Source organism: Meriones unguiculatus, chromosome 6 (assembly GCF_030254825.1).
Source record: "Meriones unguiculatus strain TT.TT164.6M chromosome 6, Bangor_MerUng_6.1, whole genome shotgun sequence".
Lineage (NCBI taxonomy): Eukaryota > Metazoa > Chordata > Mammalia > Rodentia > Muridae > Meriones > Meriones unguiculatus.
The window spans coordinates 107,309,025-107,333,983 of NC_083354.1; the positions used below are offsets into that span (position 1 = coordinate 107,309,025).

At 39.5% G+C, this 24,959-nt stretch overlaps 1 long non-coding RNA gene across 1 annotated transcript; it reads right to left on the bottom strand.

Moving 5' to 3' along the window:
• Positions 1–567: 567 nt before the first annotated feature.
• Positions 568–24,440, bottom strand: LOC132654749 (uncharacterized). Its single transcript, XR_009592461.1, has 3 exons — positions 24,361–24,440; positions 7,482–7,636; positions 568–5,913 (listed from the first exon to the last, which is right to left on the bottom strand). It is a non-coding gene; the product is annotated as an uncharacterized LOC132654749 (long non-coding RNA).
• Between the last annotated feature and the right edge of the window lie 519 nt (positions 24,441–24,959).

Here is a 24,959-nt window from a genome sequence, read left to right on the forward strand (position 1 = left end):
ACTGACCAAAGCTACTCATTACGAACAGAGCTGCCGAGAGAACAAGCACTTTCAGAAGAGCATCTCAGGCTGCTCTACTGACAACTACTTCCCCCCCACCCTTAAATTTTTCTATCCTAACTTCCCTCTTCCGAATAGATGCTCACAGTCCTACCGACTATACTGTAGGCTCTTATTCCTCTTATCATACTCTACTGCTCATTGTCTTCAGCTCTCAGTCCCTAAACATTCCAAATTCCTACTCTACATACTTTCCCAAAGCAATTTCATTAATTTCCATGACTTTCAATTCTGGTCATGTATTTTATATTTATAAGTCTACTCCGGATTCTACACTGATATGTGTGTGTGTGTGTGTGTGTGTATAAAATCACATTTGTAATATATGATATATATTATAACATGGCTTTCAAGTCCTCCTCTACCTATTGAATGCATGATAAAGTAGTTGTTCACATTATTCCTTGCTTAACACCCTTCTGCATTTTAATTAATTAATTAATTTTATTATTATTTACATTTTATTAACTCTGTATCCCAGCTGTATCCCACTCCCTCATTCCATCCCAATCCCACCTTCCTCCGTCATCTCCTCTCTGCCCCTTTCCAAGTCCACTGATAGGGGAAGACCTCCTCCCCTTTCATCCGACCCTGTTTTATCAAGTATCTTCAGGACTGGCTGCAAAGTCCTCCTCTGTGGCCTAGAAAGACTGCTCTTCCCTTGGTGGGTGGGGAGTTCAAAGAGCCCACCACTGAGTTCATGTCAAAAATTGTTCCTGTTCCCCTTACTAGGGTCACCCACTTGGTTACTGAGCTACCACGGGCTACATCCGAGCAGAGGTTCCAGGTTATATCCATACCTGGTCCTTGGTTGGAGAAACAATCTCATATAAGACCCTTGTGCTTGTGGAGCTCCTATCCTCTCCAGGTCATATTAACTCCCCCTTCTTTCATATGATTCCCTGCACTTTGCAAATCAAATACATATGTTGTCTAGCACAGTGGACAAAGCCTTCCACAATCAGCCCACTCCTAGCTTTAATTTTTTTTCACATTTTCCACTTACTCCATAATTAAGCAATACTGATCTGTAATATTGCTTAATAAGCAATACTGATCTGAAGACACTACCTTCCCACAAATTTATCGCATTTTGCTGTGTACATACTGTCCTATCTCCATCCATAAATGCTTAACCATAAATGCCCTGATTATCCTCTTTTGCTTCTTCAGGTCTGAGGTCCAAAATCAAAATTTCAGTCTATGTTTAATCCACAATGAGTAAGACCTGTGTAGTGTTACATTCTTTCATCGCAATTTATTGCATTTCCTTGTGAATATCTGTCAGCTCCAAATGGCAACAAAAGGCCTTTGAAACAAGTTCTGGCCTCCTGCTCTGTTCAAATCTGTATCCTCAGAGCCAAGCACATACTCCAGTAGGTATTTCCTGACTTTATTTTGTAATGAATAAAGAATAAGTATTATAAATAGATGGTAAGGAGAATAAAACAGGTATGTTGGAACCCCGTTGTAAAAGACTGATAATGTCATACGTGAACATGTAGAACTTATTTACAAACATGGGTACACATTTACAAAGCAGCTGGAGCCCACGGAGGCAGGATAAGTTGGCAGATTTGAGGCAGCTGACTACAAAGAACTCAGAGAGCTGATATGCCTTTCAGAGTGGTACTCCGGAAAGTTTTTCTAAGTTGCACTTTTTCTATTTCCTTTAAAGACCCCCAAGTTACAAAGTTAAAACATGGCTTAAATACAAAATTTCTCTGTGAAAACCGACTGTGTTTTTTTCTGAAGATGACATTGATTTGCAAGCAAGCAAAATGTTTAAGAAGCAACCGCACCTCAGTGTGTGGTGGTTGCATTGTTTATATTGTCTCCTTCTCCCACAAAGTTCCAGGTGTATCTTCCCATCCTGTCTCTAACCTCCTTTCAATGCAGACTCTACACCCCAGAAACAAAGGTCCACAAAGTCCAAGAATCCTGACGTATTTTTTTTTCAGTGCCTGAAATATTCTTTTGCCTGTTAGACACCTTCACATCTTCCTATAGTCTGTTTAATTTAAAATCTTTCAATTTTGAAGCTTGTGTAATTTTTGTCATCCTCTTCACAACTTAACTGCTACTTTCCCTGTTCTCAGTGAAATACTGGTATGGCTTTTATACAAATTGCTTTACAATTGCTATAAATCAATATGGCTAATGTTCCCATGATACTGTAAGTTATTTTAGCCAAAAGCATCCCATTATGTGTACTTAAAGTGTGGTCTCACTCTCAGCATACTTCAATTACTGTTCGAAATGCAGATACTCTGGTTCTAAAACAGCCTTAGACTCCACGTAATAATATCATCCAGTTTATTTTTGTCACAGTAAAGTTTAAAGTGTGACACAAGAGTGCCTACTAGGTTAACACTAGACATGCTCAAAACAGGCTTGAGAGGCAAACAAACAGGACACAACAGAAAGCTACAAGAGACATGTACTGTATTGCTGCCAGTACACCATTGTGGCTTAGGAATTTATATCAGAGTATCCAGTAGTAACCTGGACAGTGCATTACATTTATGGACCATCGAGCATGACTAAGAGCCATAAAATGATGAAAAACATTGATGCATACTTGGAATTTTTGGCAGAAAACATTATATAAAGTATTCTGAAATTCTTCTGAAAAAAAAAATCACTATAACTTGACATACTTTAGATCAGAACTACTTGACTGCATTCAAATATTTATTTTGATTTCTACATAGTTTCTTCTCCCTCTACTTCCTGCATAAATTTATATATGGAACTTAGCTAACTCGGACAGTCAGCTGGTAAAACTATCTTTTGAAGAAAATTGTGAAAGCATTCTCAAATCAAGGAAAAGAATTTGCAGGATTTGGGCTTATCAGAGCTACGCATTCAGAGCTATAACTCCAGCAGGATTTGGTACAAGGTAAGGATGAGAGAGGCAAAAGAAGGAAGGAGGTCAGCCATACACTCACTTCTTCTAGGAGAAATCAAATGAAAATACCAAGTATTTTCTGTCCCTGAGGCCAAGAGTAGCATACTGGATTCCAAAATGGTGTCTCACTCTTTGGAGAAATAAGAAAGCACTGAAGGAGAGCAACTGAGGACATATCAGAGGACAAGATACAGGCAAGCAAAAGGCTCTGACACCAAGATAAGAAAAGAAATGATGGGTTTGTTTGCTCTTTCCGTGAAAACTTTAATTCCCACGTTTCCATTACTTAATGTGTCGTTATTTTTGCTTCTCAGCAGCTGGCAGACCAAGAGCATTCCACCATTTATTTTAAACCACGCAGTCGACACGCAGTGCATCATATTCTTATATCGCCTCGCAGGAAACTTCTCAAGAGAACCAAATCCAAAAGTTTACTATAAATTTCCCTAGAGAAGTTGATCCTAAAATCCTTACATGTCAATATTTGCTCATGATTAAGGCTTAATTTCAGAGGCTAGGATGACAAAGAATGACAAAATCCAGCTACATGTTCCAGCCAACAATGAATTGGAACATTCTTCAGTGCCTATTAAATAAAGGCTGGCTCTCAAGCCTGGTAGGTGGGTTCCTTTATAACATGGCCCCAACCTAAGTTTCAGACTTTATTCCACCAGGTAAACAAACTGCCCTTTGCGCATGTCCTTCAATTCACTGCTTTGTCACCCTTTCATCTAAAACTCTCTTTCTTCTGACACTTATGGGCCTAAAAGTATCCAACAGTTAAGAGCATCTCCACTGAGCCTCCAAGGACCTTAAGAGCTGACAATACACTCCGTAATGCCGCGCCTGAAAGATGGAGCTGGTTTCCGCCTTCCACCTTCCCAATGGTGAGTGCTCTCTGTCACAAACAACTCCAAATTTGGCTAAGGCTGAGGATCTGGCTTGCTTCCATGTATGTGGACCTATCTGCATTGCCCACGTGGCACGCCTGGGTTGGCTACCCAGAGGCTATTTAAGCTGTGGGCTGGCTTTACCCAGGGTCAGATGATTGTTCAAGGTTCCTGAATAAACTGCATTGAAAAAAAAATAGAAATGTATATCATTCCTAAACTATAAATGTCTTAATAATGGAAACATTATCTTTAGTTGTGCTTTTCATGTTTTGTACAGTATCTTGTGAATATTAAGTACCCATAAAATATTTTATCATTCATTATTATTGAATGAATGTAAGTATTTATTGATATGATAAGACAACTATATCCTCTGTTCGTTATTCTTCCTTATTCTGACACTTTTGTCATCTACTCCCAAATTGCTTCTTCTTCCAAATACCTAGTTATTACTATCTAATAACTAGTAACCAATATGTTTTAATTATAACTTATCTACTACTCCACAGAATTCTTGTACCAAAAATGAAACTATTGCAAAGCACAAGTTCTTTCTTTAACTAAAAACTATATTCTTTGGCACAATGCCAATACTTGAGATTCTGTAAGCATCTGGTGGATATTTGAAAAAAGTGGTTAGTTAAAGGATCAGTTAGTCACCCACTCAAAAACATTAATAAATATGTTTTTAGCATATTAGTTACATTGTGTCAACATAGAAGTTTCTCTGACCTTTGGCCCAATTATTCCTTGTACATAGATTGTGACATATAAACTTTTCCGTATTGATTAAAAAATGTCTACTAATCACATTGATAATATGGGCCTTGTAATTTAGGAACCTGGCAATTCATGTCAATCTCTACTCATATCCGGAAGTGAAAGCCCCTATTTGAAAGGCAGTTCCAAGGACTGTTAGATTTTGAGGTATCTATGGTCTATAATCTTCATGAACCCTACATCCAAAAGGAAACATGTCTTCTACAGTTAGAGAATACATAGCAGAACGTGGGTTTATCACATTCTGCTGACATGGTTTACATGGCAGGCCCTTCTCTAAATTTAGACTTCTAGATATTTCAGGAGATGGGTTTTCTATTGGTTGTGATAGATACTTTTTCATAGCTTTTTACTATTGATCTTTCTTTAGTACTTCACTTGGGCCTTGACATTTCTCTTCATCACTGTGAGCAATACACAGGAGAAGACAATTTAACGATGAAAAGATTAATTTATCTCTCAGTTTTAGAGGATTTGGTGCCTGTTTGCTTGACCCTGTTATGTTGTTTAGCAGAACATCATGGCAGGGGGAAACTGTTCACCTAATGCCAGAGAGGAAGCAGAGAAAGGTAAAGGGACCGGAACACTTGTACAACGTTCAATAACTTCATGGTGCCTACATCATGGCACCACCTTCCAAAATAGTGCAACCAGCGGGGACCTAGAGTCAAAATTAGGGTCTAGAGGCTGAGCATGCTAGATGAGCACGGTGAGTACTGACTAAACATTGAACATACTAGCGATGAATAGCTGTCACTGTTAAATTCTGGAAGCCATATTAGATTAGGGAGGATTGTTTAAAAAAGATGATCTGGACAACAAACTTAGACACTACTGTAAAAACGGTGACAAGGCTCTGATCTCTAAAACTGTCTTTACGTCTAAATAAGAAAATTGACCTCAGGATAAAGTTGTGTGGAAGATGTCTTCCCATTGCTATTATAATTTGTCATCCAGGAGAGAGAAGAAAGGAGAACATGAGAGAGACTAAACATTTAGAATTCAGCTCATTTCTTCTTTCTGAGTATGTGTGATATAGTACTGTGTACAGTAAGAAAGGCGCCATGTTCCCTCTAAAACTCACATGCTGAAATTTAATCTCCATGAAATACTATCAGAAGGTAATCACTTCTAGAGAGAAGCGATTAACAATGCAGTCTATAACCTATGGAAGAAACAGGAAGCCATGAGAACTTTGCATCGAAGAAATGCAGGAGGTCCTCAGCATATCTTTATCTTCTGATATCTTGATCTCAGACTTCGCAGCCTCTGGAAGCATAGAAAATAAATCACTGTAGTAAGTAAACCAGTCTCAAGTATTTTGTTTTAGATGACCAAAACTGAGAGTTTGACAAGAAAAACTGAGAGAGTTGTTCAGACATTGTTTCTTTTATATATAAATTATTTTATTGTAAAGAATTGAGACACTATGCAGCTTGATTGGTGCAGCTACTAAGACCAGCACTTGCCCAGACTCAGTGAACTTCTAAGCCGTTAGAAGCACGCTGAGACCATGGAACTTTGCTTTGTATTTCACATTTAAAACTAGAATAACAATCAACTTTTTATCTTCTTTCATGACCCATGTGTCCTTTACTTGCTCAAATACTTTCCACCGATTGAGTAGCCATTCACACCAGCAGCTGTTTAGATCTTATTTTGAATCATCCACAAAAATAGGTAGAAGAATTACAAATGTTTAAAGGTCAACAGAAGTTTTAAAAAAATCTGTCTCTCCCTGTTTCGTATCAAAAAAAATAAACCGCAAATCCAATATATCTCAAAAACAAGGCTTTCAGAAAAATAGTGGAATTAACTATTGGAATATATCAAGTATGGTTTTCCATCTACTCTGTCAGATACCATTGTTGTAGCTATCAATATCCGCCTAGCATTTGATGTTGGAAAACAAAAACCAGACTGATTTTCTTTCTGTTCTGCAGATAACCAAATCAGGAAGCTGACTCTGAGCTGTGACTATCTACCCAACAGGCACTGGAAGCCTATGCTTTAGTGTCCTGAGTCAGGTGTCCACACTAAGCAGTCATTTCGCTGTCTTCAAATTACCTTGCCGTGAAAAGTTTCATCAGAACCAAAATAATAAGCACCTCTACAATATTTGATTAGTGGAGAGATGGAAAAGGACATTTCACTTCAGAATAGCTATGAGAACACCAGCAGGTACTGACTCTCTGAACCTCGTCTTTCTCATTTTTCCATAGACAACATCAAGTTCAAATTGGTGTGCTGACAAGAAACTCTCACACAGTGGCTGGCATTGTATGAGGCTCTAAATGATGATTCCTTAGCTCTTTCCACTTTTCCTATTTTTGAGTCATGGATGTAGCACAAACGTAAAACATATTACTAAGAAGATTAAGGCTTATTCACAGGCCATATATAGCTCACTGCCAGGAATTTTCAGTCTGTGTTTTCTCTTTCAAGTTCCAAAGGGCTGTTTCTGAAATCTAAGTCTGTTTATTCTAGCTAGCTATCCCTGGAGAATTTCTTATCATCAAAGATTTTTAAGCTGGAGTGCCCCTTTTTTCTTTCAGATAAATCTTATTGCACTTTTGTCCTTTCTCTAAAGAAAAAAGTTGTTGTTGTTATTGTTGTTTTCTTGAGGGGAGGGTTTGTTAAGTCCCCTGCTAACCACTCCCTTTTAACTCCTTATATCTCTATTTTGTGCTTTGACAAGGGATTCATATTTGCAGAGGTCAACAAACCTTTCCTTACTCTGACAAATCTCTATACCCACAGAGAACAGCCTTGGACAAATGGAAATTTTCTTTTCAGTCATTTGAATAAATGTATCAGATTTTCTTTCATGGAAATACCGTAGTGTTTGGAAGGTGATATCAAGTTACATGAGGTTTATCACAGGGGACATGTCTTCCAGGGTATATCTTGGCCTAGCCCATCTTCTGTCTGTCGTGAGGTAAGCTGCATCCCACTATCACATGACTGCATCATCATGCCTGGGCCCAGAAACCTGTAAAACAAAGTTATAGCAGATCATCCATTCTTTTAGGGTTTTTTGTTTTTGTTTTTGTTTTTATTTTTGTTTTAGTATTTATCATAGTGGCAAAACCAAAATCTGACCAACATGGGTAGGAAGAAGAGGGCCTTAGAAATCTATTTTGATGAGAAAAATAAATAAATTGTTGCTCTGAAAATTTTTTTTAAAAAAAAAGTTACTTTGGCAAGAAAATGAATATGTTTAGTGTTACCAGAAGATGTGACAAGCCTTCTGTTTTTTCATCCTAAAGCAGATAGGAATTTCCACTATGACTTGAATTCGTTATGCTAACTTTTGAACACTCCCTTTAAATACTTCTTTTTTCTTCTTGTAACTTATCCCCCCCCCTTTTTTCAGGCAGATAAGTCTGGGTGTATTTTATTGGTTCAGCAAACACTAGTTTGGAGAATCCTGAGAAAGTGGAGATAAGTTCCAGCAGTGTAATAGCAGAGACAGCCTAGGGAGAGTTGTCAACTGGGAAAATAAAGCAAAGGGCATCTTCTGGAAAGAAGCCACAGTCAAACTTCTTGCAAAGAGGATGAGCATTTACTATCTCTATTACTCAAGCCTCAGTCATTCCTGTGGTTAACTGATACTCAAGTGATGAGCACTACTTGACAAACCATATCTTAATTCTCACTTCCTCCTGCCTGGGTTCTATGCTGCTGGATGCCAATATCTCACAGCTACTCTCCGAATATTGCTCTTTGTTGAGATTAGTCATCTAGTGCTCTGGAGTTTATAGCTTTGCCGTCAGAGAGCTGCCCATCAGTTACGTTGACTTCATAACGAAATGTAAAAGGTTTGCTCTTCCATGGTCCCACACTTTCTACAATTCTCCCATTCTCATAGATGATTTCCATCACTACCCATCCCAGGCGCATCAGACCATAAACACCACCTCACACCAGTTTTTCTCAGCCTGGTCAACAATCTGCTCTGTTTGCTCTCCTCATCACTTCGGGGTCTAGCATATAGTATGTTTCCAAGCCCTAACATTTGTTTAAAGGATAGTTGCTGAGTTAAGGAAGGAAGTAATGAGCAAACTGCTGGTGAAGTCTGTGTGTGTATGTGGCATGGTTGCTTTCTATTGCCACACAAGTCATTGGCCAATAATTTATTAGGAATTTTTATGTGGTAAAACATAAAAACATATGATGGCAACAAAACATACACCCAAGAGTTTAAGCAAATGTTTTGTTTCTTTTCTCATACAAAGACCTTAGTCCAGACAGTGCCTGGGATTTCCAGATTTCCTTAGTTTTCTAAGGAAACTAAGTGCTTCATTCGTCTCTCCCTCTCTTTTTTGTTTTTATTCTTTTCTCATGTATTACATACAGACCAGTTTCCCCTTCATCCTATCCTCCCACTCCCTCCACCCACCTCCTGTCTCTCCCAGATCTACTCTGACTCTGCTTCCCTTCAGAAAAGAACAGGACTCCCAGGGATATCAAGCAAACATGGCACAACAAGTTGCAATACAACTGGGCACATTCCCTCATATTGAGGCTGGATAACTCAGCCCAGCAGGAGGGAAAGAATCCCAAAAGAAGTCAGATATAGCCCCTGTTCCCACAAGAAAATCAAGCTACACAATCACAATGTGTGTGTGTGTGTGTGTGTGTATGTGTGTGTGTGAGTGAGTGTGTGTGTGGAGGAGGTGAAACACATTTCAGCTCTTGGATTACCGATTCAGTCTCTGCGAGCCCCTATGAGCCCAAGCTAGTTGAGTTTTTGCTTTTTCTTGTGGTGTCCTTGAACTCTCTGGCTCCTACAATCTTTATCCCCCTCTGCCTCAGAATTCCCAGACCTCTGACTAATGTTGGGTTGTGGGACTCTGCATGTGTTCCAATCAGTTGCTGGATAACTCCTCTCTGATGATGATTATACTGGGCTCCAGGCTATGACTGTAGAAGAGTATTATCAGGAAATAATTTTGTTGACTTTTTATGGTCATGTTTGATTCTATCTCAGGCTTCTGGGCTATCTTGCCTTTGGTTCCTGGCCCTCCAGGTAATGTCAGGGGTTGGGTACTTCCCGGGGCATTGGTCTCAAGCTGGACCACTCATTGGTTGGCCATTCTCACAATTTCTGTGCCACTTTTATACCAGCACATCTTGCAGACAGGACAAAGGTAGGTCAAAGGTTTTGTGACTGGGTTAGAGCCCCAGTCCCTTTACTATAAGTCTTTCCTGATTACAAAAGATGGATGGTTCAGGCTATGTCTCCCCCATTACTAGGAGTCTTAGCTAGGGTCAGTCTCAAAGAATCCTGGGAGTTTCCATTGCACTATATTGCTACCTTGTTCCCAAAATGGCCAGTTCCAGTTGTCTCTCCCAGTGCACTTCTCTTCCATTGCTGACCTACTCTCTCCTGCTCCTGTCCCAACCTGTCCCCAGTCTACCGGCAATATCTACTCTATGTTCTCTTCTTAGAACATGAAAGCCCTCATGAATCCCCTTGGACTTAGCCTCTCTGGATCTGTGGATGTAACATGACTTTCCTTTATTTTACAGTTAGTGTCTACTGATAACTGAGTACATATCATGTTTGTCTTTCTGGGTCTGAGTTACTTCAGTCAAGATCATGGATGATTTCTTCTAGTTCCATCCATTTGCAGGCAGTGCTGTAGCTGGGTCTTGAGATAGATCAATTGCCAATTATCAAAAAAAAAATGTCATATTGACTCCGAAAATGATGTGCAAGTTTGCTCTCCCACCAGCAGTCCAGGAACGTTCCCCTTTTCCCACATCCTGCTCAACATGAACTATCCCTTGTGCTTTTTATTTTAACCATTATGACAGCTGAAAGATGAAATCTCAAAAGTTTTTTTAATTGTATTTCCTGATGGCTAAGGATATTGAACATTTCTATAAGTGTTTCCCAGCCATTTGAGATTCCTCTGTTGAAAATTCTGTGTGGATCTGCACCCATTTTTTTTTTTTGTTTTTTTTTTTTTTCATGAATAAAGTTTTTTGTTTGTTTGTTTGTTTTAATGCAGTTTATTCAGGAACCTTGAACAATCATCTGACCCTGGGGAAAGCCAGCCCACAGCTTTAATAGCCTCTGGGCAGCCAACCCCAGCGTGCCACATGGGCAATGCAGATAGGTCCACATACATGGAAGCAAGCCAGATCCTCAGCCTTAGCCAAATGTGGAGTTGTTTGTGATAGAGAGCACTCACCATCAGGAAGGTGGAAGGCAGAAACCAGCTCCATCTTTAAGGCATAGCATTCCGCAGCTCTCTACAGTTCCCCCTTTTTGTTTTAGATGCATCAGGCAAGAGTAGAGGTCTGATCTCTGATATTAGAAATAAATTTGGACTTTGTACCTATGTTCATTTAGGTGTCATCCACCCAAAGAGCATCAGACCCATCAGATACCTTTTTCTCAGAGGCAGGACCTGGGGCATCAACCCGCATGCAATCAGACATGCTCTTCTCTGGGTCAAAAGTGGCTGACCCTGAGTGCAGTGCTTAGCCTCACATCCTGAGCATAACATTTTAGCTTTTTATGGTAGCCAACCATGCTTGGGGAGACTGTCCTGCTTCAATGGCTGTAAAGGCCTGAATGGTCATGGCTGCATTATGCTGTTGTGAGACTCTAATCTTGCATATATACCACAGGCAAACCAAGGAAACCAACACCAGAAGGCCTGCTAATGCTCCCATGCCCACCCATTCCTTCAGATGATTCATGGCTGCAGCAATCCATGATGATAATCCTGTGGCTAATCCTGCGTCCACTCTGGTAGAATTTACCGTGACAATGGCCACTCTCAGCTGCTCCATCCTAATATCGAATTCTCCAGTCCAATTACCTAAAATATAGCTAGACAATTGTTTAGACAGATTTGCAGCACAGGAAAGATTCTCATGTTGTATGCTAGTGACTCAAAGTCCAGCATATTTTCATTGACAGCCAAGTTGAGCGATTTGCCATATGGTATCAATTTACTCCTGCACGAGGTCAATCCTCTGATTGAACACCATCAAGCCTCCTTTTAGTTGAGCATTAATTCCTTTTTGTACATCTAAGGCATGAGCTACATTGGCTAAAAGATTATTGAGGGTCTGAGCAGTCTGCAGAGTATGACTCACGGCTAATGCCACGGTGGTAACTCCAACAGCCGCCAATGAGATGGCAGTAACAATGGTGGCTGTAGTTCCAATATCCCTTTTCTGTCTGAAGAGAGTCATAGCGTGAGGGGCATCAACGGGCACAGGCACCCAGCGAGGCATGCGAGTAACCAGGGCATACCTAAATTCACTAGCATTCTAGCATTGGGCAAAAAAGCAAGTATCATTACCACAATTACTTGGGTCTATCTGGCTAATAATGAATAAAAATGGGGGATATAAACAAACAGGTGTGGGCTTATAGGAAATATTATGAGAAGCCTTAACCCCCTCGTTGGAACATCCTGCATCAGTTCTAGAAGTAGCAGTGGTGGAATCTGAGGTCAGAACACCAACAGCACAGGCTCTAAGAGCAACAATCAATAAATGGGACCTCATGAAACTGAAAAGCTTCTACAAAGCAAAGGACACCGTCATCAAAACAAAGCGACCACCTACAGATTGGGAAAGAATCTTCACCAACCCTTTATCTGACAGAGGACTCATATCCAGTATATATAAAGAACTAAAGAAGCTGAAAAGCAGCAAACCAAGTAATCCACTTAAAAAATGGGGAACAGAGCTAAACAGAGAATTCTCTGCAGAGGAATAGCGAATGGCAGAGAAGCACTTAAAGAAATGCTCAACCTCATTAGCCATCAGGGAAATGCAAATCAAAACAATCCTGAGATTTCACCTTACACCCATGAGAATGGCCAAGATCAAAAACTCAAGTGACAACACATGCTGGAGAGGTTGTGGAGAAAGGGGAACCCTTCTCCACTGCTGTAAACTTGTACAACCACTCTGGAAATCAATCTGGCGCTTTCTCAGACAACTAGGAATAGCGCTTCCTCAAGATCCAGCCATACCACTCCTAGGCATATATCCAAAAGAGGCTCAAGTACACAAAAAGGACATTTGCTCAACCATGTTTGTAGCAGCTTTATTTGTAATAGCCAGAAGCTGGAAACAACCCAGATGCCCCTCAACTGAAGAATGGATGCAGAAATTGTGGTGCATCTACACAATGGAATATTACTCAGCAATGAAAAATAAGGAAATCATGAAATTTGCAGGTAAATGGTGGGATCTGGAAAGGATCATCCTGAGTGAGTTGTCCCAGAAGCAAAAAGACACACATGGTATCTACTCACTCATATAGACACACAACATAGGACAAACCCACTAAAACCTGTGAATCTAAAGAAACTAAGCAAGAGAGAGGACCCTAACTAAAATGTCCAATCCCCATCCGGAAAGGCAAAGAGGATGGACAGCAGAAGAAGAAGAAAACAGGAAACAACCTAGGAACCTACCACAGAGGGCCTCTGAAAGCCTCTGCCCTTCAGACTATCAAAGCAGATGCTGAGCCTGATGGGCAACTGTTGGGCAGAGTGAATGGAATTTTAGGTAAGAACTGGGAAATAGTAAGAGCTGGAGAGGACAGGGTCTCCACAAGGAGAGCAACAGAACAAGAAAATTTGAACACAGGGAACTTCCCAGAGACTCATACTCCAACCAAGGACTATTCATAGAGATAACCCAGAACCCCTGCACAGATGTAGCCCAGGGCAGTTCAGAGTCCAATTGGGTTACATAGTAATGTGAAGAGGGACTGCCTCTGACATAATCTGATTGGCCTGCTCTTTGATCACCTCCCCCTGGGGGGGAGCAGCTTTACCAGGCCATAGTAGAGGACAATGTAGCCACTTTTGATGTGAACTGATAGACTAAGATCAGAAAGGAGAGGAGAACCTCCCCTATCAGTGGACTTGGGGAGTGGCATGCATGCAGAGGGAGGAGGGAGGGTGGGATTAGGAGGGGAGGAGGGAGGGGCTTATGGGGGGATGCAGAATGAATAAAGTATAATTGATGAAAAATTTAAAAAAAAGGGAAAAAATAATTTAAGAACCTTAAATGACTTTCAAAAGTGGAGGAAAACATGGAGTTAGTCAATTTACATGGAGCACGTCTCACCCCCCTGGGTGCTGCACCCATTTTTTAATTAAATTATTTAGTTTGTTGATTTCGAGGTTTTTAGTTCTTTATATATGTTGGATTTTAGCCCTCTGTCAGAAGCAGAGTTGGTGAAAATATTTTCTCATTCTGTGGACTGTTGTTCTGTCCTGTTGACGGTATCCTTTGCCTTACAGAAGATTTGCGATTTCATGAGGTCCCATTTATTGTTGATCTTAATGCCTGAGCTATTGGTATTCTCTTCAGCAAGTTGTTTCCTGTGTCAACGATTTCAAGGCTATTCCCCATTTTCTTTTCTGTCAGGTTCAGTGTGTCTGGCTTTATGTTGAGGTCATTGAACCTCTTAGAGTTGAGTTTGGTGCAGGGTGATAGAGATGGATCTATTTTTTAACCTTATTTTTTATTTTTATTAATTACAGTTTATTCACATTACATCCCCCATGTAGCTCCCTCCCTCTCCTCCTCTGAATTCCATCCTCCTTCCCCGTTCTTCACCCATATCCCCCCCCCAAGTCCACTGATAAGGGAGATGGATCTATTTACATTCTTTTACATTCAGACATCCAGTTATACCAGCACCGTTTTTTGAAGATGCTGTCTTTTCTCTATTGTGTATTTCTGGGTTCTTTACAAAATATCAGGTGTCCATAGATGTGTAGATTCATGTCGGGGGACTTTAATTCTATTCCAGTGATCAGCCTGTCTGATATTATGCCATTACCATCTGTTTTTCATTACTATAGCTCTGTAGTACAGCTTGAAATCAGGGATGGTGATACCTCCAAAAGTTCTCTTATTGTACAGGATTGTTTCAGCTATTCTGGATTGTTTAGTTTAGTTTAGTTTAGTTTAGTTTTTCCATATTAAGTTGAGTATTGTTCTTTCAAAGTCTGTAAAGAATTTTGTTTCTATTTTGATGGTAATAGCATTCAATGTGTAGATTGCTTTTGCTAAGATGGCTATTTTTACTATATTAATCCTACTGATCCATGAGCATGGGAGATCTTTCCATCTTGTGGTATCGTCTCCAATTTCTTTCTTTGGAGACCTGAAGTACGTGTCATACAGGTCTTTTACTTACTTGGTTAGAGTTACACCAAGATATTTTATTTTATTATTTTTATTGCTTGTGTCTATTGTAAAGAGTTATTTTTTCCTTGTTTTCCTTCTCAGCTTGTTTTGTTTTGTTTTTTTTTTTAATTAGTCTTGTATCCAGACACTTTGCTGAAGGTACTTATCGGTACCTACATCAGTAGGAGTTCCCTGGAAGAATTTTTGGGCTTGATTACGTATACTATCATATAATCTGCAAATAGCAATACCTTGATTTCTTCCTTTCCAACTTGTATCCCCTTTATCTCTGTTTGTTTTCTTAATGCTGCAGCTAGAATTTCAAGAACTATATTAAATAGATATGAAGAGACTGGGCAGCTGTGTCTTGTTCCTGATTTTAGTGGAATTGCCTTGAGATTCTCTCTATTTAATTTAATGTTGGCTATCGGGTTCTTGTATATATGTTTAGGTATGTACCTGTGTACCAGATCCCTCCAAGACTTTTATCATGAAGGGGTGTTGGATTTTGTCAAAGGGTGTTGTAGCATCTAAGGAAATGATATTTTTTTTTCTTTCAGTTTGTTTATATGGTGGATTACATTGAACATTTTTTGTATTTTGAACAATCCCTGCATCTCTGGGATGAAGGCTGCTTGGTGGTGGAGGATGATCTTTTGTATGTGTTCTTGGGTTTTGTATGTGAGTATCTTTTTAATATTTTTTCATCAATGTTCATGACACAAATTAGTCTCTAATTCTCTTTATTTGTTGAATCTTTGTATGGATTGAGTTTCAGGGTGACCCTGGCCTCATAAAAGAAATTGGGTGATGTTCCATGTGTTTTCATTTTGGGAAATAATTTAAGGACTATCAATCAGGATGAGGTCTTCTTTGAAAGCCTGGTAGAATTCTGTGTTAAAACATTTTGGCTCCATTTTTGTTTGTTTGTTTGTTTGTTTTTGTTTGTTTGTTTTCTGTTTTTTTTTTCTTTTTAGGTTCTTCAATTTTTTGGAGTACAAGTTTTTGAACTATGACCTAGTGAATCTTTGAATTTCCTAGTGTCGTTGTTATGTCACCCTCTTTGTTTCTGATTTTGTTAATTTGGGCCTTCCTTTTCAGCCTAGTTGGGATAAAGATTTGCCTGTCTTATTGATGATATCAATTCTTCTTTCTCAAATAACCATTCTTTGTTTCACTGATTCTTTGTAGTGTTCTCTTTTTTTTCTATTTTCTTGATTTCAGCCCTCAGTTTGATTATTTCCTGTGGTCTGCTCCTTGCTACTTTTTGTTCTGGAGCATGCAGGTGTGCAGTTAAGTTGCTAGTATGAGTTCGCTCCAGTTTCTTTAGGAAGTCACTTAGTGTTTTCCTCTTAGTACCACTTTCATTGTGTCCCATATGTTTGGGTATGTTGTGCTTTCATTTCCTTTTTAATTTTCTTATTTATTAAAATTTATTGACTTTGTATCCCAGCTGTAGCCCCCTCCCTCACTCCCTGCAAATTTCACCCTCCCTCCCTCATCTCCTCCCATGCCCCTTCCTCATCCACTGATAGGGGAGGTCCTCCTCCCCTTCCATCTGACACTAGCCTATCAAGTATCATCAGGACTGTCTGCATTGCCTTCCTCTGTGGCCTGGTAAGACTGTAACCCCCTTAAAGGGAAGGTGATCACAGACTCAGCCACTGAGTTCAAGTCAAAGACAGCCTGTGTTCCCCATACTAGGGAGACCATTTGGAGACTGAGCTTCTATGGGCTACACCTATGCAGGGGTTCTAGGTTATCTCCATTCATGGTCCTTGGTTGGAGTATCAGTCTTAGATACTGGGCCCAGATTTTTTGGTTCTGCTGCTATCCTTGTGGAGCTCCTGTCCTCTCCAGGTCTTGCTATCTCTCCCTTCTTTCCTAAAATTCCCTGAGCTCTGCCCAAAGTTTGTTTATGAGTCTCATTATCTGCTTTCATACAATGATGGTTACAGTCTTTCAGAGGCACCCCATGGAAGGCTCCTGTCCTGTTTCCTGTTTTCTCCTTCTTCCAAAGTCTGTCCCATTTGCCCTTCTGAGTGAGGATTGGTCATCTTTCCCACGGTCCTCCTAGCTCACCTTCTTTAGGTGTTCAGATTTGGGTAGGTTTATCCTATATTATATGTCTAGTGTCCACTTCTAATTAAGTATATATAATGTGTGTCTTTCTGTTTCTGGGATACCTCACTCAGGATGATCTTTTCTAGATCCCATCATTTGCCTGCAAATTTCATGATTCCTTGTTTTCAATTCCTGAGTAGTATTCCATTGTGTAAATGTACCACAATTTCTGTATCCATTCTTCAGTTGAGGGACATCTGGGTTGTTTCCAGGTTCTTGCTATTATGAATAAAGCTGCTACAAACATGGTTGAACAAATGTCCTTGTTGTGTACTTAAGCATATTTTGGATATATGCCTAGGAGTGGCATAGCTGGATCTTGAGAAATGCTATTCCTAATTGTCTGAGAAAGTGCTAGATTGATTTCCAAAGTTGTTGTACATTCCCACCAGCAATGGAGGAGGGTTCCCCTTTCTCCACATCCTCTCCAGCATGTTTTGTCACTTGAATTTTTTCATCTTAGCCTTTCTGATAGGTGTAAGGTGAAATCTCAGCATTGTTTTGATTTGCACCAAAAAGAAGAAAGAAGGAGAAGGAGGAGGAGAAGAGGGAGAAAATGAAGGAGAAGAAACTCTTAAGAAAGAATGGATTATTAAGTTTCTGACAAATTTGACTAATAGCTTCAATTTGAAGGTAAGATTTCTGGTAAGGTGGCTAGGTAACATGAGTGCAGGGAAGACCCATCAAGACAATCATGAGAATGAGAAAGACCATCTTTTAATCTCTGCAAAGGAAGACAGCATATCCATCCTTGACCCTCATTTTCTGAGAACACTATAATAACCTGGAAGAAGCAGTCAAAACTGAAAGGAGTGGTGCATAGCCTGCATGGATGGCGCTGTCCTCTACACTAGACATCTGAGGGTGTCTCACAAATTGAGCAGACAAAACCTCTATAGTGGCAGACTGACTCGTGCCCTCACCCCACTGCTGTGAGTGCAGACAACATCATGGCAGCAACCACAGGCTAGCCTTTCCTTTACCCCACCCCAGTACATATTTGGCTATAGTATAATGGAGTTTGTCTAGAGAATTTCTATTGCTAAAATGTGCAGTTTTTAAATACTACACACATTTTTAGGTGTGAGAGTGGGTGTGTGCGTGTGTGTGTGTGTGTGTATGTATGTGTGTTGTAAGAGCATGTTAGTATGCCCAGACACACACAGCAATGTGCCCCCTTTCTTTTTTACCTTATTGCAGAAGTTCACCACCTTGGCTAAATTTCAGACCAGTGAACTCCCAGCATCTGCCTGTGTCAACAACTGATGGAGTTACAGGCACTTTTAGACATACCTGGCCTTTTTGTGCATGAGTTGGGGATTAAATATCAGTCCCAGTACTTGCAGAACGATCTACCCAGCTCCACAGACATGTTTAGTATTGAAAAGAACAGGAGAGGAGAAGAAAATCAGAGTAAAATAAAATCAAAAGAATGTTTAAATGCAGCAATAAAGCAAGAAATGGTGGTGTGCAGCTGTAATTCCACATGTGAGAGGTAGAGAGCAAAGTATGACCACGAGGTCAAGACCATCCTGAGTGGTGTAGCAAGTTCAAAGTTTAGGCTTTTAGCTAGAGTTATGTTACAAGACTCTCTCTCTCTCTCTCTCTCTCTCTCTCTCTCTCTCTCTCTCTGCTTTCCTTCTTCCTTTCCTCCCTCCCTCTCCCCTCTCCTTGTCATTAAAAAGAAAGAAAAATACCACAGCAAGATCCCAATACAAAAGAAAAACTATCCAAGGAATAACAGATAACTTTGAAGAATTCAAGTTATTAAAGATTTTATTGAGACTATAAAGCCAATTAAAAAAAAGCTATACTAGAACCAAATAGATGATCTTTAAAAACAAGGTAGTAGATTCAATAGACTAACAGTCATCATAAATTAAATAAATAAATAAAGAAATAAAGAAATAAATAAATAAATGGTAAAAGTCAAAGATAAAGATAGCTTCTGTGATCAAAATAACTGACCTGAAGTACAAGTGGGATTTTTTGTTTTGTTTTGTTTTGTTTGAGCTAGAGTCTCTAGTGGCCCCAGCTCCTTTAACTCCTGACCCTGATGACCTCCCAAGTGCCACCATACCCACACCTGTCACTTTTTTCCTAACCTTTAGCTGGAGCCTAACACAGATGTCCTCTAAAAGATTCCAGCAGAAGATTGAAGCAGATGACTTACAGCCAAACTGTGGACAGAGCACAAGGAGTCTTATGGAAGAAGGAGAAATAAAAGGACCTGGAGAGGATAGGAGCCACACAAGGAGAACAACAAAGCCAAAAAAAAAAAAAAAGAAAACAGGACTCAGAGGGACTGCAGAGACAGATGCATCAACAACCAAAGACCATAATAGACATAAATAGAGAGAGAAGACCTAAACTCCCTGCTCAGATATAGCCCAAGAACAGCTCAGTCTCCATGTGGACTCCCTAGTAATATGAGAAGAGACAGTTTCTGACATGAACTCAGTTGCCTGCTCCTTGAACACTTCTCCTTGGTGGGGTGACCTAGGTAGCCCACTGAGGAAGAGAATTCAGCTAGTCCTGATGGGACCTGATAGGCTAGGATCAGACAGTGGGGATCCACTGATCCCTATCAGTGGATTAGGGAAGAGGGATAGGGGAGGAAGAGGGAGGAAGGGTGGGACTGGGAGGAGATGAAGGAGGGGCCTACAACTGGGATACAAAGTGAACAAACTGTATATAATAATAAATAATAATAATGTAAAAAATTAAAAAAAACACAACACAACAACTGCAAAAAGAAAGATACCAATTATGAGTGCAGAGAAAAAATACCAAAATGATTAGAGATGGTTGATATAAAGAATGAAGACACAATGAAGAATATTTGACATAATGGCTGGGTAGAATCAAAATGGAAAGTCCAGTAGAATCTGGGAATGAATTCAGCAATGGATTTTCGTTGTCTTAAAGCCAAAGCAGAAAAAAAAAAAAAAAAAACTATGTATATAATGAAATTTGCTTGGCTCATTAAAGGCACAAAGTTTAAACCATGTGAACAACTAATTCAGTCTTCAGTATGACTTTGAAGAACATACATGTGGAAATTTAAATGCGAATGGCACCCACACACTCAAGGATTTGAATACTTAATTGGTGGAACTGTTTGGGAAGGATTAGGAGGTATGCTCTTTCTGGAGGAGGTGTGTCACTAAGGTTTTAAAAGGTCATGACATCTCCAGTTACCTCTCTCAGCCTCTCATCAAGAGGTAAGCCTAAGCTACCAACCTAGCACCATTTGTGCCTAAAATTCTCTACCGTGATGGTCAGGGACTCTAACACTCTGGAACCATGAGCTCCAGATAAACACTTTTTTTTTATAAGTTGCCTTATTCATCATGTCTTATAACACACACAAGAAAGCAACTACAACAATAATAGTCTGTTGATTTCTTATATTATAGAAATAGTTTTCCTGAAAAAGAGAAAACTTACCACTCTATAGCATATATACACTAAGATAGATGGTGAAGTTATACAGTTTTATTGGTTAGTTTAACTCATCTATAAATTTGAGTAAATATATAGTGCTAGTTTTCTGAAACTGTTATTAATGCTGGTTTTTAATTATCTAAATTTCAATGAGATTCATTTTTAAGTCATGTAAATTTTATTATATATGTTTCACATGTCATTGCTATTTTAAGTTCTAATAATGAAAATCAAAATGTTTGCAACCTATTCTAATTTTACCTCCCTACTCCTCCATACTTAACCAAAGGTACTTATTCTCTGTATGATATTCACACTGTATGATATTCACACGGCAACAGACATATAAAAATGTTAAATGGATTAAGAGAATCAGAAGAAATGTAACTGATATAGTAATTTGTTGTTTTCTAGTCTCTAGACTCAACTGAGATTTCTAAGCTTTTGACACCACCTCTTCAACCCACAAAACTGTAGTTGTGACCTGCTCATCGACAATGACCTCCCTTTGTTCCTTTTCAAGAGATTTCACTGTCTGATTCAGACAGCTGCTTGTTCATTATGAGATGTCTTCCCACATAGAGCAGCTGCAGGCCAAGATTTTTCCTACTTTCTGCCATCAAACACAAGCTCCATTGTTGAATAATTAGCACAGTGGAGTTTCTCTTGAACTGGACTGTACTGTAGAATTACCTCAGAAACTTTTCATGATGTGCATAAAACCAGCTTCTACTCCGATCAGTGATTTGGAATTCTGGGGAAAATGAAGCCTGACCATCACAGTTTATACATCTCCAAGGAAACTGTAGCACAATTACAAGAAGCACTGAGCCCTAACTTCCCTTAGCTTTATAAATTGGTGTCAGCATCAAAAGAGAATCATGGAAACGCATTTCATTTACAACATTTAAAAAAATAGTTTTGTTGGCTATTTGTGAAGACTTAAGCTGCAGGGAAAGGCTTCCCTGTGGTGGAGTCTCTTTGTAAGCTTTAAGTGTAAACTCTCAAGGCCAGAAAGAATTCAGGGACCTCTGTGAGGAGCTCTAGCAGCCAGGCCCCTCCTCCACAGCTCTCTAACTGTCATAACCTTTTTCAACCTTTAAAACTGTCACAAAGTTTATCTCCAGCCCCTCAGTAGGACCCTTCCCAGATTATGCTAATTTTAGGTGAAAAGCCTAAGTAAAAAGTCACCAATCCCTGAGCAGAAAAAAATACCATCAATCCCTGAACAGAAAAATGTAACAATCCCTCAGCCTCCCCAAGCTCAGCACTTGAAATCCCACCAACTTTCACCCTGGAAATCTCTGCCCTAGAAAGCTCTACCACCTATGAAATCCCATATAAAGACTGTGTCTGCTCAGTTCCCTGCTGTCCTGTCCCAGGAGCAAGAGCAGCAACCCTAGATTCATTTCCTCCACACCCTGAACCGTCCCAATAAATCTCTTTTATGATTTGCTGTCTGGTGTGATTCTTCCATTGGAAAAAGCCAAGAAGCAATGAAGAGAAGAAGAAAAGTGAAGAACTGGAGCAGGGCTGGGGCTCCTGAGTACCTCAGCTCATCTGGGGATACCCTACCCCTGAGAGCTGCAATGCCTCTGCTGAGGTGTCCTCTCAAGAGCTGTGTGGTTCCTGGATCCGCGTGTCTCAGGATGCCCTTTCACTAGGACACTGCCCTTCCTTCCTCAGAGATGTGTGGTTTCTAGGCTCCCATGCCTCAGAATACTCTTCCACTGGGGCCCCTTCTCCCTCCTCTCAGAGCTGTGGAATTCCTGAGCTCCTGAGTCCCGGAACACTCTGCCTTCTGAGCAAGAAGGCCATCAAGTTTCATATCTAGTCATCTTAATAAAAAGTATTGAAAGTAGAAATCACTCTATTTATACTTCAAATAAAGTGATGCGAATCTTCCTCCTTTTCTAAAGACAGTCTAGCATAGCTAAAATGACCAAATCCCCTGATTCCTTGATTTGAGTAACAGCATGAAACATGACAGAGAGGGTGATCATCATGCTGAAGAAAGACTCTGCTGAGAATCTGATATGACCTGTGGGTCAAGAATAACAAAGTGCACAAATCACATATGAATCCCCTGGCCTTTTCTTCCGGGGGAGAAGGACCAACTCATGCCTTAAAGCTCAACTTTAATTCAAATCAAGCGTTTCCACCTTGGATTCCAAAAAGGGGATAGCAACTAATGTTTTGTTCATTTTAGTTTCTAAAGGCCTGGAAGACTAAAGCAACTTACTAAAGCTTAAGGGTATTTTTTCATGCTTATTTTATGGTTATTGGAATTTACTCAAACATCTATTCTTGGAATGCCTCTTTCTCTGGTAAACAAGTTCATTTCTGATGAGAACAGTTAACATCGCCTTCCTTCACTCCTGATAAGAAGAATAGCAAACAATCTACAGAACTCAGAGCTTTGCCTCCAGGGATTCTTTTGAGTTTCTGTGCTGTAGCATTTGAGCTCTGCTACACTCAAAGCTCCAACCAGTGAGCAGTGAGCAATTCACAGAAATGTGTACTGTACATCTTCTCCAGTGGCGAGGAAGTAAGAACACCATATGGACAGTTCTTCCCATCATTACAGCTAATGTCTCCCAATGGATTAACAATGTGCATCACATGGTGACTTTTATAACCAGTTATTTATTCATTGTAGAAACTATTGTTCACTGCTTAAGTTGGCCATATCCAGATATGCTATACGATTAGTCTTTTGTCATGTGAACTCTTTTCTACCATGAAGCGTCTCAACTTAAGAGGAGATAATTTGATGGCTTTCATCTCATCTAATAAAACTATTCTGCTTTCAGACAACTTTGTATATTCTACTCTTGCTATGACTTATTACTTATAACTTTCTTTGCTATGAACAATTATTTTAAAATAGTGTATCATCTACCAAAATGCAATGCTAAGGTGGTCATTTTTGTTTTAAAATTGGAATCTGGTACCCAAAATTCTGTTATGTCTATGTAATGGTTTAGTGGTAAATATTTAACAGCTAGCTTTCCAGACAGGTTCAAAAACCAAAGGAAAAAAAAAAGGGTAAACAGAAAGAAAGGGAAGGAGAAGAAGAAAGAGAGGGGAAGGAGGAGGAGCAAGAAGAAAAGCACCTGCTAATTTCCATAGGGAAAACACTTTCACCACCATCAACAATGACAAATACCCAAAATATTCTCAAACTATCTAACAAAGTTCTTGAAAATGGAACAGTAAGCTCTCACAGCGAACTGCCAACTGATTTTGGCATTTCATTTATTGATCTAATCAAACTTGTTCCTTATCTCCCCATGTTTTATCTTGTGCAATGCACGTTTAAAAATTATTGAACCTTTTGCTGTGGAACTCCATCCCTTTAGACACTATACTTACTCACCTGGAAAGTCCATGTCTCCTCTTCACACTTCACATAGCTCATACCCTTCAAAGAAGTGCTCACAAGAAATACTTCACATCAACATACTGTATGCTTCCATGTAAGTGAAAAACCATTCTTTTCTGATATCACCTCGCGTAGTTATGAGACACATTAGTATCTACTTTACAATAACATATTTATGTAAGTTTTATTGTCCCTAAGATGTTGAAAATACTTTGAGGATTGTATGTTTGTCTAATTCATCTTCAATACTTACAAAGTATACAATAATTCAGTAGAATTAGGTATATAAATTTTACCTGGTATAAATGATATAAAATATACAATGGTGATAATACAAACAAAATACGAACAAAATTTTTATGATTTGATTTCATAGGGTTAATTAATATAGCGAGATTTATCTTAGAACTGCCAGAAGTTAAATAAAGACAGAGACTTAGTGATATTTAGAAAAGCTTAGGCCTTTACCTTGGCATATTCTCAGCTAGCTCATAAATTAACCCAACTGATCCTAGCCTACATTTCACCATATGGCCAAGTCTACCTCTTTGTTGATGTTAATGTCTGCCCACCTCGGTGTCCCACAGGCAAATCCTCCCGTCTGCTCTTCTTCTCCCAGAAAACCCCTGTCTGTACAGAAGTTTCGCCTTCCCCTTCCTGTCTCAGATACTGGCCATCAGTTCTTTATTAAGCCAGTCAGCAAGTGAGGGAGAAAGACTGTTTACAAAATACAAGGCTGGTGATGAGTCATAAAAACAATACCAAAATCTGGCCAGTACCCAGCTTTCTGCCAGTACAGAATTAACAGAGACATGTCTTCACACGGTGTACAAAAGTCACACCCAACAAATTAATAAGACTGTGCTTTAGTTCCATTCATTTGCCTGTAAATTTCATGGTTTCCTTGTTTTCAATATCTGAGTAGTATTCCATTGTGTAAATATACCACCACATTTTTTATCCATTTTTCATTTGAGGGACAATTGGATTATTTTCCGTCTCTGGCTATTCCAAACAAAACTGCTATAAATATGGTTGAGCAAATGTCCTTGTTGAATGGTGAAACATCTTTCGGCTACCTGCCCCAAGAGTGGTATAGCTGGGTGTTGAGGTAGAGCTATTCCAAATTTTCTGAAAAAGCACCAGATTGATTTCCAAAGTGGTTGTACAA